This window comes from Pongo pygmaeus, chromosome 6 (genome assembly GCF_028885625.2).
Source record: "Pongo pygmaeus isolate AG05252 chromosome 6, NHGRI_mPonPyg2-v2.0_pri, whole genome shotgun sequence".
Taxonomy (NCBI): domain Eukaryota; kingdom Metazoa; phylum Chordata; class Mammalia; order Primates; family Hominidae; genus Pongo; species Pongo pygmaeus.
This window is the reverse complement of record NC_072379.2, coordinates 142,775,362-142,788,405: the sequence shown is the minus strand read 5'-3', so window position 1 is coordinate 142,788,405 and position 13,044 is coordinate 142,775,362. Positions and strand designations below refer to the sequence as shown.

At 39.6% G+C, this 13,044-nt stretch overlaps 1 pseudogene; it reads left to right on the top strand.

Moving 5' to 3' along the window:
* Positions 1 to 9,890: 9,890 nt before the first annotated feature.
* LOC129041644 (bifunctional phosphoribosylaminoimidazole carboxylase/phosphoribosylaminoimidazole succinocarboxamide synthetase-like) lies at positions 9,891 to 11,686 on the top strand (annotated as a pseudogene).
* Positions 11,687 to 13,044: the final 1,358 nt, after the last annotated feature.

The window sequence follows — 13,044 nt, the reverse complement described above, 5'->3', positions numbered from 1 at the left end:
AAAAAAAAAACCTAGGAATAAATTTAACCAAGGAGGTAAAAGATCTCTACAAGAAAAACTATAAAACACTGATAAAATGAATTAAAGAAGACATAAACAAATAGAATGACATCCCATGCCCATGGATCAGAAGAATCAATATTGTCAAAATGACCAAAGAAATATCCAGATCCAATAAAATCCTTATCAAAATACCAATGTCATTTTTTACAGAAATAGAAAACAAAATTCTAAAATTCATATGGAATAAAAAAAGAGCCAGTATAACCAAAACAATCCTGAGCAAAAAGTACAAAGCAGGAGGCATCACACTACTTGACTTCAAAATATAGTACAAGGTTATAGTAACCAAAAAGCATGGTATTGATATAGAAATAGACACAGAAACCAATGGAAGAGAATAGAAAACCCAAAAATAAATCTACATAATTACAGCCAACAGACTTTCAACAAAGGTGCCCAGAACATACACTAAGGAAAGGATATCTTCTTCAATAAATAGTGCTGAAAAAAATGGGATAGTCACATGCAGAAGAATGAAACTGGACCCCTATCTTCCACCTTATATAAAAATCAATTCAAAATGGATCAAAATGGATAAAAGTAAGACCTGAAACTATAAAACCACTAGAAGAAAACAAAGGGAAAACACTCCAGGATATTTGTTTAGGCAAAGATTTTATGGCTGAGACCTCAAAAGCAGAGAAAACTAAAACAAAAATAGACAAATGGGACCATAGTAAACTAAAAAAGTTTTTGCACAGTGAAAGAAACAATTAACAAAGTGAAGAGACAAACTGTTGAATGGGAGGAAGTAGTTGCAAACTATTCATCCAACCAGGGACGAATATCCAGAATATGCAAGGAATACAAACAACTCAACAATTAAAAAAAAACAAATAATTCAATTAAAAAGTGGGCAAATGACATGAATATACAATTTTCAAAGGAAGACACACAAAAGCCAACAAGCATATTAAAAAATGCTCAACATCTCTAATCATCAGAGAAATGCAAATCAAAACCATGATGAGATATTATCTCATCCTAATTAGAATGGTTATTCCTAAAAAGACACAAAAAAAATAAAAACAGATGCTGTCAAGGATGTATAGAAAAGGGAATACTTAACAATAGCAAAGGTATGGACTCAATCTAAGTGTTCATCAGTGGGTGAATGGATAAAGAAAATGTGGTATATATACACAATGAAATACTGTTTGTTCATAAGAAAGAATGAAATCATGTCATCTGCAGCAACATGGATGGAAATAAAGGTCATTATGTCAGGTGAAATAATCCAGGCACAGAAAGACAAATACCACATATTCTTACTTATATGTAGGAACTAAAAACCTTGATCTCCTGGAGATAGACAATAGAAAATCCAGGCACAGAAAGTCAAATACCACATATTCTTACTCATATGTAGGAACGAAAAACCTTGATCTCCTGGAGATAGACAATAGAAGGGTAGATATGATACCAGAGTTTGGGAGGGTGTGAGAGTGGGCAGAGGGAGAAAGGAAAAGAGGTTCATGAAGAAGCATAAACTAACAGTTAGATAGAGGAAATAAGTTCTAATTTTCAATAGCAGACTAGGGTGACTATAGTTAACAACAATATATTGTATATTTCAAAGTAGCTAGAAGAAAGAACTTGAAATGTTACCAACATGCAGAAATGACAAATACTCAATATGATGGATACCCCAAATACCCTGACTTGATCTTACACGTTTGATGCACATTAAAAATGCTCGCATGTACCCCCATAAATGTGTAAAACACTATGTATCAATAAAAAGAAAAAAGAAATAGTAGAGGGTCTCACAAGCATTGTATACATGATTTGTTATCAGAATTATGTTCAGCAATGCTTTTCAAACCGCAGGTCACTAACAATTAGTAGTCTGTGAAGGTAGTTTAGCAGGTTGTGAACAGCTTCTTGTTAACAAAAGAGAATTCATCCAGGCTGGAACAAAATAGAATTGAATTGAAAAAAAAAAAAATACTTTATCACATGTAATATGGCTAAGTGTTGTTTTGTGAAAGTTTGTTTTAACTATATGTAAATGGGCTTTTTGGGCACATAATGAAGTATGATATAAAAATTATTTGTTATTATAGGTCACAGTGTTTTTTAAAAAAACAATGGCCTACAATATTGATTCTTGGGAATCCACCCAAAATTTCCAGGAAATAAAAATACCAGAAGAAAACAATGAACTAGAAAAACAATGAAAGAGAAGCAAAGAGAGAACCAATGACCAAAGAGGTGTTCCCCTGAAAAAAGTCCATAAATTAATAGTGACTAGCCACATCAGCCAAGATAAAAAGAGAGAAGACACAAATTATCAATTTTAGGAATGAAGGTTAGAAAATTATTTCAGATCCTTCCTAGTCATTTATAAATGTAAAAATAAATCATACATGTGTCATACATGACACAGCAGCAAAACTCACTGAAGAAGAAATACGTATCTTGAATAAGCTACTGTATATTAAAGAAATTGAATTTGTGGTTTAAAATTCTCAAAGAAAAATCTTCGTCCAGATGGCTGTACTAACACATTTTTCCTAACATTTCAGAAAAATGTAATATAATTATACACAATTTTTTCCATAAGATAAAAGGGGAGGGAATGACATCCAGTTCATTTTATAAACTCAGCATTACCTGATATTAAAAACAAAGACATTATAAGAAAACTACAGATGAAATATCCCTCACAGCATAGATATGAAAATATTCAATCGAATGCTAGCACTTACAATCCAACAATATGTAAAAAAAGATAATATATCTTTGCCAAGTGAGGTATATTTCATCTTGAAAAGATAGTTAAGCATTCAAAAGTTAATTAAATTAGTTCACCACATCAGTAGACAAAAGAAGAAAAACATTGCTCATCTCAAGAGATGCAGAAAATCATTGGACAAAATTTGAAATCCAACCATAACAAAAATTCTCAGCAATTAATAATAGAAAGGAGCTTCCTCAAACTGAGGGAGAGTATCCACAAAATGGGCTGCTAACATCAGAGTTAATGCTAAAAGACCAAATGCTTTGCCCCTAATACCAGGAATAAGTCTGAGAAGTCCATTCTAACCACTTTTTTTAGACACACTGAAAATTCTAAGTGCAATAAGGGAAGAAATTTTTTAAAAAAAGACCTACAGATTAGAATGGAAGAAGTAAAAATGTTTATTTGCAGATGACATTATTGTATATTTAGAAAATTGTAAGAATCTACAAGAAAGGTATTAGAACTAATTAGTAAATTTAGCAAGGTCAATAGTTAGAAGGCCAATGTAAATTTAATACACAAAATCACATTTCTGTCTACATTCTATATACTACCAATAGAAACTGAAAGTTTTCAAGCAGTGCTATTATAATAATAACAAAAATAAGAAACACTTTGATATAAATTTAACAAAATATGTTTATACAAGTGTACAATCTGCATATCAAAAACTCCAAAATGCCAGTGAAAGAAATCAAAGGCCTAAACAAATATGAGATGTTCATTATTCAAGATTTGCAAGTCTCAATATTGTTATATTAATTTATTAATGTTAATCATAAATTAACCTTCCATAGATTCCATGCAGTCTTACAAAAAAGTCCCAGCAATATTCTTTTTGGAGAAATTGACAAGCTAATTCTAAAATTTATATGGAAAAAAGTCAAGAGCTGATATAATTTTTAAAAGAACAAAGCCCAAGGACTTAATTATTTCATTTCAAGCCACGTTAATCAAGATGTATAGATCAAGATTAAAGTATAAAGCTACATTAATCAAAACAATGTCATATTGGTGAAAGGACAGACACATAAATCACTGTGACAAAACAAAGTCCAGATAAAGACTCACATATAAATTATCAATTAATATTTGATAAAGGTACAAAGAAAACTCAGTGCAGAAAAGGGAATTTTTTCAACAAATGGTCTGAAAAAATTGAACATCCATTTGCAAAATTTTTTCAATCTTGACCCATGCCTCACACTGTCAGGCCTCTGAGCCGAAGCCAAGCCATCACATCCCCTGTGATTTGCACGTATATGCCCAGATGGTCTGAAGTAACTGAAGAATCACAAAAGAAGTGAATATGCCCTGCCCCACCTTAACTGATGACATTCCACCACAAAAGAAGTGTAAATGGCTGGTCCTTGCCTTAAGTGATGACATTATCTTGTGAAAGTCCTTTTCCTGGCTCATCCTGGCTCAAAAAGCACCCCCACTGAGCACCTTGCAACCCCCACTCCTGCCCGCCAGAGAACAAACCCCCTTTGACTGTAATTTTCCTTTACCTACCCAAATCCTATAAAACGGCCCCCCCACCTTATCTCCCTTCGCTGACTCTTTTTGGACTCAGCCCACCTGGATCCAGGTGAAATAAACAGCTTTATTGCTCACACAAAGCCTGTTTGGTGGTCTCTTCACACAGACGTGCATGAAATTTGGTGCCGTGACTCGGATCGGGGGACCTCCCTTGGGAGATCAATCCCCCATCCTCCTGCTCTTTGCTCCATGAGAAAGATCCACCTACGACCTCAGGTCCTCAGACCGACCAGCCCAAGAATCATCTCACCAATTTCAAATCTGGTAAGTGGCCTCTTTTTACTCTCTTCTCCAGCTTCCCTCACTATCCCTCAACCTCTTTCTCCTTTCAATCTTGGTGCCACACTTCAATCTGTCCCTTCTCTTAATTTCAATTCCTTTCATTTTCTGGTAGAGACAAAGGAGACACATTTTATCCATGGACCCAAAACTCTGGCGCTGGTCACGGACTGGGAAGGCAGGCTTCCCTTGGTGTTTAATCATTGCAGGGATGCCTCTCTGATTATTCACCCATGTTTCAAAAGTGTCAGACCACACAGGGATGCCTGCCTTTGTCCTTCATCCTTAGCGGCAAGTCCCGCTTTTCTGGGGAAGGGGCAAGTACCCCAACTCCTTCTCTCTGTGTCTCTACCCCTTCTCTGCCTTTCTGGGGGGCAAGAAATCCCCAACCCCTTCGTCACCCTGAGCGGCAAGTCCCGCTTTTCTAGAGGAGGGGAAAGTACCCCAACCTCTTATCTCTGCACCCAATCCCTTATTTCCACACCCCAACCTCTTATCTCTGCACCCAATCCCTTATTTCCATGCCCCAACCTCTTATCTCTGCGCCCCAACCCCTTATTTCCATGCCCCAACCCCTTTCCTGCTTTCTGGAAGGTAAGAACCCCCGAACCCCTTCCCTCCATGTCTCTAGTCTCTCTTTTCCCTAGGCTTGCTTCCTTCACTATGGGCAACCTTCCACCCTCCATTCCTCCTCCTCCCTTGGCCTGTGTTCTCAAAAACTTAAAACCTCTTCAACTCACACCTGACCTCAAACCTAAATGCCTTATTTTCTTCTGCAATGCCATTTGACCCTAATACAAACTCGACAATAGTTCCAAATAGCCAGAAAACAACACTTTCAATTTTTCCATCCTACAAGATCTAAATAATTCTTGTCATAAAATGGGCAACTGGTCTGAGGTGTCTGACGTCCAGGCATTCTTTTACACATCAGTCCCTTCCTAGTCTCTGTGCCCAGTGCAACTCATCCCAAATCTTCCTTCTTTCCCTCTCTCCTCTCCCTCAGTCCCAACCCCAAGCATCACTGAGCCTTTCTAATCTTCCTTTTCTACAGACCCATCTGACCTCTCCCCTCCTCCCCAGGCTGCTCCTCGCCAGGCTGAGCTAGGTCCCAATTCTTCCTCAGCCTCCACTGCTCCACCCTGTAATCTTTTTATTGCCTCCCCTCATCACACCTGGTCTGGCTTAGTTTCGTTCTGTGAGTAGCCCTCCCCTACCTGTCCAGCAATTTACTCTTAAAAAGGTGGCTGGAGCCAAAGGCATAGTCAAGTTTAATGCTCCTTTTTCTTTATCCCAAATCAGATAGCGTTTAGGCTCTTTTTTCATCAAATATAAAAATCCAGCCCAGTTCATGACTCATTTGGCAGCAACCCTGAGACACTTTACAGCCCTAGACCCTAAAAGGTCAAAAGGCCGTCTTATTCTCAAAATACATTTTATTACCCAATCTACTCCCAACATTAAATAAAACTCCAAAAATTAAATTCTGTCCCTCAAACCCCACAACAGGATTTAATTAACCTCGCCTTCAAGCTGTACAATAATAGAAAAAAGTTGCAATTCCTTGCCTCCACTGTGAGACAAACCCCAGCCACATCTCCAGCACACAAGAACTTCCAAACACCTGAACCACAGCAGCCAGGCATTCCTCCAGAACCTCCTTCCCCAGAAGCTTGCTACAAGTGCCAGAAATGTGGCCACCAGGCCAAGGAATGCCTGCAGCCCAGGATTCCTCCTAAGCCACGTCCCATCTGTGCGGGACCCCACTGGAAATTGGACTGTCCAACTCACCTGGCAGCCACTCCCAGAGCCCCTGGAACTCTGGCCCAAGGCTCTCTGACTGCTTCCCAGATCTTCTTGGCTTAGCGGCTGAAGACTGATGCTGCCCGATCACCTCGGAAGCCCCCTAGACCATCACGGACGCCGAGCTTCGGGTAACTCTCACAGTGGAGGGTAAGTCTGTCCCCTTCTTAATCAATACCAAGGCTATTCACTCCACATTACCTTATTTTCAAGGGCCTGTTTCCCTTGCCTCCATAACTGTTGTGGATATTGACAGCCATGCTTCTAAACCTCTTAAAACTCCCCAACTCTGGTGCCAACTTAGACAATACTCTTTTAAGCACTACTTTTAGTTATCCCCACCTGCCCAGTTCCCTTATTAGGCCGAGACACTTTAACTAAATTATCTGCTTCCCTGACTCTTCCTGGATTACAGCTACATCTCATTGCCGCCCTTCTTCCCAATCCAAAGCCTCCTTTGCGTCCTCCTCTTGTATTCTCCCACCTTAACCACAAGTATAAGATACCTCTACTCCCTCCTTGGCAACTGATCATGCACCCCTTACCATCTCATTAAAACCTAATCACCCTTACCTCGCTCAATGCCAATATCCCATCCCACAGCATGCTTTGAAAGGATTAAAGCCTGTTATCACTTGCCTGCTACAGCATGGCCTTTTAAAGCCTATAAACTCTCCTTACAATTCCCCCATTTTACCTGTCCTAAAACCAGACAAGCCTTACAAGTTAGTTCAGGATCTATGCCTTATCAACCAAATTGTTTTGCCTATCCACCCCATGGTGCCAAACCCATATACTCTCCTATCCTCAATACCTCCCTCCATAATCCATTATTCTGTTCTGGATCTCAAACGTGCTTTCTTTACTATTCCTGTGCACCCGTCATCCCAGCCTCTCTTCGCTTTCACTTGGACTGACCCTGACACCCATCAGGCTCAGCAAATTACCTGGGCTGTACTGCCGCAAGGCTTCACAGACAGCCCCCATTACTTCAGTCAAGCCCAAATTTCACCCTCATCTGTTACCTATCTCGGGATAATTCTTGTAAAAACACACGTGCTTTCCCTGCTGATCATGTCTGATTAATCTCCCAAACCTCAATCCCTTACAAAACAACAACTCCTTTCCTTCCTAGGCATGGTTAGTGCGGTCAGAATTCTTACACAAGAGCCAGGACCACACCCTGTAGCCTTTCTGCCCAAACAACATGACCTTACTGTTTTAGCCTAGCCCTCATGTCTGTGTGCAGTGGCTGCCACTGCTTTAATACTTTTAGAGGCCCTCAAAATCACAAACTATGCTCAACTCACTCTCTACATTTCTCATAACTTCCAAAATCTATTTTCTTCCTCATACCTAACGCATATACTTTCTGCTCCCTGGCTCCTTCAGCTGTACTCACTCTTCATTAAGCCCCACAATTACCATTGTTCCTGGCCCGGACTTCAATCCAGCCTCCCACATTATTCCAGATACCACACCTGACCCTTATGACTGCATCTCTCTGATCCACCTGATGTTCATCCCATTTCCCCACATTTCCTTCTTCCCTGTTTCTCACCCTGATCACACTTGATTTATTGATGGCAGTTCCACCAGGCCTAATCACCACACACCAGCAAAAGCAGGCTATGCTATAGTACAAGCCACTAGCCCGCCTCTTAGAACCTCTCATTTCCTTTCCATCGTGGAAATCTATCCTCAAGGAAATAAATTCTCAGTGTTCCATCTGCTATTCTATCTGCTATTCTACTACTCCTCAAGGATTATTCAGGCCCCCTCCCTTCCCTACACATCAAGCTCAAGGATTTGCCCCTGCCCAGGACTGGCAAATTAGCTTTATTCAACATGCCCTGAGTCACAAAAACTAAAATACCTCTTAGTCTAAGTAGACACTTTCACCAGATAGGTAGGAGCCTTTCCTACAGGGTCTGAGAAGGCCACTGCAGTCATTTCTTCCCTTCTGTCAGACATAATTCCTCAGTTTAGCCTTTCCACCTCTATACAGTCTGATAACAGACCAGCCTTTATTAGTCAAATCAGCCAAGCATTTTTTCAGGCTCTTAGTATTCAGTGACAGACTAATTCTATTAAAAACACACCTCACCAAGCTCAGCCACCAACTTAAAAAGGACTGGACAGTAGTACTTTTACCACTTTCCCTTCTCAGAAGTCAGACCTGTCCTCAGAATGCTACAAGGTACAGCCCTTTTAAGCTCCTGTATAGACGCTCCTTTTTATTAGGCCCCAGTCTCATTCCAGACACCAGACCAACTGAGACTGTTCCCCCAAATAACTTGTCATCCCTACTATCTTCTGTCTAGTCATACTCCTATTCACCGTTCTCAACTACTCATACATGCCCTGCTCTTGTTTACACTGCCGGTTTACACTGTTTCTCCAAGCCATCACAGCTGATATCTCCTCCTGCTATCCCCAAACTGCCACTCTTCACTCTTGAAGTAAATAAATAATCTTTGCTGGCAGGACTATGCTGAACCTCCGTAGGCACTCTCTAATTAAATGTCCTAAGTCCTCCCAATTCTTAGTCCTTTTATACCTGTTTTTCTCCTTCTCTTATTCTATTTAGTTTTTCAATTCATCCAAAACCGTATCCAGGCCATCACCAATCATTCTATACGACAAATGTTTCTTCTTACATCCCCACAATATCACCCCTTACCACAAGACCTCCCTTCAGCTTAATCTCTCCCACTCTAGGTTCCCATGCCACCCCTAATCCCACTTGAAGCAGCCCTGAGAAACATCGCCCATTCTCTCTCCATACCACCCCCCAAAAATTTTTGCCACCCCAACACTTCAACACTATTTTGTTTTATTTTTCTTATTAATATAAGAAGGCAGGAATGTCAGGCCTCTGAGCCCAAGCCAAGCCATCACATCCCCTGTGACTTGCACATATACGCCCAGATGGCCTGAAGTAACTGAAGAATCACAAAAGAAGTGAATATGCCCTGCCCCACCTTAACTGATGACATTCCACCACAAAAGAAGTGTAAATGGCCGGTCCTTGCCTTAAGTGATGACATTACCTTGTGAAAGTCCTTTTCCTGGCTCATCCTGGCTCAAAAATCTCCCCCACTGAGCACCTTGCGACCCCCACTCCTGCCTGCCAGAGAACAAACCCCCTTTGTAATTTTCCTTTACCTACCCAAATCCTATAAAACGGCCCCATCCTTATCTCCCTCCACTGACTGTTTTCGGACTCAGCCCACCTGCACCCAGGTGAAATAAACAGCTTTATTGCTCACACAAAGCCTGTTTGGTGGTCTCTTCACACAGACGCACATGAAACACACCATATGTGAAAATTAAATAAAAATGAATCACAAACTGAAGTGTAAGAAAAAATAAAAATTCAGAAGAAATCATAAGACCACAAATTGATACCTTGGATTAAACAAAGACTTATTAGATATGAAATCTGATCTCAATCATGAAGATAAAATTGATAGTGATTCATCAAAGTCAAGAACTTCTGCTCTTTGTAAGACACTATTCAGAACCTTAGAAGACAAGCTATACACCAGGAGAAAATATTCACAAAAGGCACTTCTGATGACGAACCTGTATCCAAGATTTCTGCCTCTCTTCCCAGTGGGGTCACAACCTTCAGCCCACTCAGGATATTGGCAACAGCTGTGGTACTAAGTATTGTTAAAAAACTGAATGAGGGTAAAACAAAGTCCATAAATTATTAGATAGTCCAGAATCCTCCTGCAGTTCAAGGACCAGATAACAGCAGGAAATGCAGTTAGAAAGAATCACCTGGGCCAGGCGTAGTGGCTCACGCCTGTAATCCCAGCACTCTGGGAGGCAGAGGCGGGAGGATCATGAGGTCAGGAGAGACCACCCTGGGTAACACAGTGAAACCCCATCTCTACTAAAAATACAAAAAGTTAGCTGGGCATGGTGGTGGGCGCCTGTAGTCCCAGCTACTCGAGAGGCTGAACCAGGAGAACGGCGTTAACCCGGGAGGCGGGGCTTGCAGTGAGCTGAGATCGTGCTACTGCACTCGTGCCACTGCACTCCAGCATGGGTGACAGACTGAGACTGTCGAAAAAAAAAAAAAAAAAAAGTCAAGAATCACCCGGAAGTAAAAGGTAAAAGCTGCAATCTCAAATAAAATTACCAGTTGTATTTTTCAGTTGTTACAGGAAGCAAGTGTCAAAACTGCTTTCACCAGAAAATGTGGGGAAACAGACAGCTTTTGCTTCTCCCGAGTGTGAAATGATTCCAACTGAATGGGTTTGCAGAAGAATAGCAACTGATTCTTTTCTCAAAAGAAATCCTGATGACAAGGAAGGATATAAGTTTTGCCCACCTAAAGTGGAGACGTTTTTCAAGGATGATGCCAGTAATGACCCACAGTCATCTGAGGAACAGCTAATTGCTCCAAAATTTTGCTTTGGTGAACTTCTCATAGGCCAAACTGAAGTGGATATCATGTCATATACTGCATAGGCTCTTTTTTGAAATACTGGAGAAATCTTGGTTGCCCCAGAACTGTACGCTGGTTGATATGAAGATCAAATTTGGTGTTGATGTAACCCCCAAAGAAATTGTTCTTGCTGATGTTATTGATAATGATTCCTGGAGACTCTGGCCATCAGTAGATGGAAGCCAACAGAAAGACAAACAGCCTCATCAGGACCTCAAAGAAGTAACTCCCGAAGGGCTCAAGATGGTCAAGAAAAACTTAGAGTGGGTTGCAGAGAGAGAAGAGTTGCTTTTGAAATTAGAAAGTCCATGCAGGATGGCAGTATTGGTAGGCTCTACTTCTGATCTTGGCCACTGTGAAAAAATCAAGAAGGCCTGTGGAAATCTTGGCATTCCATGAGAACGTCAAGTAACATCTGTGCATAAAGGACCAGAAAAAACTCTGAGGATTAAAGCTGATTGTGAAGGGGATGGCATTCCCACTGTGTTTGTGGCACTGGCAGGCAGAAGAAATGGTTTGGGACCAGTGACGTCTGGGAACACTGCATATCCAGTTATCAGCTGTCCTCTGCTCAAGCAGACTGGGGAGCTCAGGATGTGTGGTCTTCTCCTCAACTACGCAGTGGTCTCAGCTGCTCAACCACCCTTTCTCCAGAAGGATCAGCTCAGTTTGCTGCTTAGATATTTGGGTTAAACAACCATTTGCTGTGGGGCAGACTGTGAGCAAGCGTTTTGAACACATGGATTTTCTTGAAGCAGGTTGACAAGGAAATCAGAGAATGTAATTTGTAAGAAAGATTGTCATTGCTTTTTTTAGAGGGGAAACTACAGATGTTTAGCTGCAGGAAAATCAAGCAAGATGAAAAGATGATGCTAAATTAGAGAACACAAATACAATGTATTAGTGAATAAATGCTTTTCCAGATCCATAGATAGGTAGAATATCTGTTCATATTTATTAATATTTCCTTATAAGCAGAGAAGTTACTATAAGGAAATTTTCAAATTACTCTCCTATCCACTGTATGGTCATTGTTAGGTGATAATATAATTAAAGAAATATCTTTTATAAATGCTAATAATGTTCTATTATAAAGCTCTAGAGTTATTACCTGACCTTCTATATGTCAATCCATAAGTTTTAGAAAGTAAAACTGGCTATATTTTAGGTGATAAGAGCAAGATAGTTCTCATTCACTCTATGGTCTTCACAAAATTCTAAGGGTATAGTTCTAAATTTTCAATTAGTATTTCAGAAGATGATTTCTATTTACATGTACATCTATAGATAAGTTTTGATTTTCTTTTAAAGAAAAGTTGAGATTGGGTAGAAAACAAGGTAGAGGAACACTGTTGGACCCACGGAAAGGGGACTTTTCTGAGACCTTCTCTGTTGGTTTTTAGAGCAATTTTCCATGGAAACAGTAGAGTTACCTTTGCCATGCCAAATGAAGATTTAGTGAATCTTACTTGGCTATGTAACAACAACACTCAATCATAAAATGAACAATTTGATTTTTAAGATGTTCAAAATATTTTATTAGACATTGCACCAAAGAAGATATGCAGATGGCAAATAAACACAGGCAGAAATATTCAATATCATTTGTGGTAAAAGCTGTCTTCTTTCTACTTTCCCGTATTTAATCTTTTTCTACTATTAGTAATATTGTATATTACTTCTATCAGAAAAAAATAATTTTAGAATTAGTATGTTCAATTTTATAATCATGCTTGTATTTTTTAAATCATGGAGAGCAAACATTGCTGAGAAAATACACCTATTTTTATGGATGATGGGGTTTTTTTTTCATTTTTTCACATTTTCAACTTTCATTTAGTGAACATATGTTACTTTTTATCCTAAAAAATGTTAAAAAATCAATTTTACAAGCATGGGATAGGAAAACTCTGTCTTGTTAATAAATGAAGTGAAAAATCTCTGTACCTTTAGTTGTTCATAAGTTGAAAATGAGTAACGTGATAGATCTTTAAACACAAACTTCCATGTTAGCTACATTAATAAGCTTCTTTCCCAGGAACTAATAATCCCCAAGCATATTCCCTTTTCATATCATCTCTGAAATAATCCATGCTATTTTGGGCACCATTTCAATAAGCATGTTGACCAGTTCAATCTCACCCAGAGG